At 48.6% G+C, this 1,281-nt stretch overlaps 1 protein-coding gene across 2 annotated transcripts in view; it reads left to right on the top strand.

The window, feature by feature from the left end:
* The window catches only part of LOC115949242 (killer cell lectin-like receptor subfamily B member 1C), a 4,183-nt gene that overhangs the window by 2,067 nt on the left and 835 nt on the right, over nt 1-1,281 (top strand). The gene's annotated exons all lie outside the window — the stretch shown is intronic.

The raw sequence follows: 1,281 nt of genomic DNA, 5'->3' as shown, positions 1-1,281 counted from the left end.
GGAGCGATCCTCGGATATTCCCGATTTTAGGAGGCGTTATCCCCCCTTCGGCACCCGCAGCCTCTGAGCCCCTGCTGGCCCATGCAGAGCACCAAGGACACCCAAACAGCGATTAATTAGCTTAATAAACGGCTCCTAATTAGCGGGTAGGAGAGGTGAGGCCCCGGGGCTTCTCTCGGAGGCGGCGCCGCTCCGCGCACAGGGCTGGGAAAGCCGGGCCGCGAGCTCTGCAAAACGATGCGTCCGTTTTCAAATACATCTGGAAACGTATCAACTGATCAGTTGATCAAAATTTATCAATTGATCAAATGTATCAATTTCATGGATCCCTTAAAATCCCTTTAAATCCCTTAAATTTTAATAAATTTAACCCCAGACTGTCACCGTTCCCCCGAGCTCTGACTCCATCTCACCTTGGCACCCCCCAACTCTCATTTGAATATACCAACCCTCCCCCAAAATCCTTCCAAAATTCCAGAACCTGTCCAAAAATTAATTAAATATTCTTTTCCAGACCCCTCTGGGGGGGCCAAACCCGAGGATTTTCCCACCTGCTGCCCTCCCTGGAGCCCAGTCCCGAGGGATGTTACGTGGGACAACGCTGCTGCTTTGCTTTTGGGGTGGGGATCCCCAGTTTCAGGAGTTTTTTGGGGGGTTCCCACTTTTTTCCAGAGAGTCTCCCCACTTTTGGGGGTTTTCTCCCACCTTTTGGAGAGGTCCCCACATTTGGAGGGAGATCCCCTCCATTTCATTTGACCCATCTCATGGATCAACTCCCAGCGTTTTATGCCTCTTTTAGCGACAATTTATCGACTCCCATCTCAGAGATGAGGAAGAGCATTCTGATCTTTTATTTTTTCCGTAAGGGTTTGGAGAGGGATGGGGACATGGCTGGGGACCCTGCGGGCAAGAAACTGGGGGGAAATCCTCTCAGGGAAGGATTTCTTCCTAATATCCCACCTAACCATTCCCCCTTGTCCCAAATCCCTCTCCAGCTCGCCTGGAGCCCGTTTAGGCACTGCCAGCGTCTCTGAGGTCTCATCTCCCTGGTGACTTCTCCAGGTGGACACCCTGAGCTCTCCCAGGCCGGATCCAAAGCAGAGAGGCTCCATCTCTAATAATTATAGATAATTAATCTATTATTAGATTAAGATAATAGATAATTAATAGATAGATCTAAGATAATAGATCTAAGATAATAGATAATTAATAAGCAGGGCGGGTTTACAAACTGTTTGTTGTCGTTTGTTTGTGGAGTGGGATTTAGTTTTGTTTTGGTGG

The sequence above is a fragment of the Geospiza fortis genome, unplaced genomic scaffold (genome assembly GCF_000277835.1).
Source record: "Geospiza fortis unplaced genomic scaffold, GeoFor_1.0 scaffold802, whole genome shotgun sequence".
NCBI classification, from domain to species: Eukaryota; Metazoa; Chordata; class Aves; order Passeriformes; family Thraupidae; genus Geospiza; species Geospiza fortis.
Note: the sequence above shows the minus strand (reverse complement) of the source record. Positions and strands in the feature narration are given on the sequence as shown.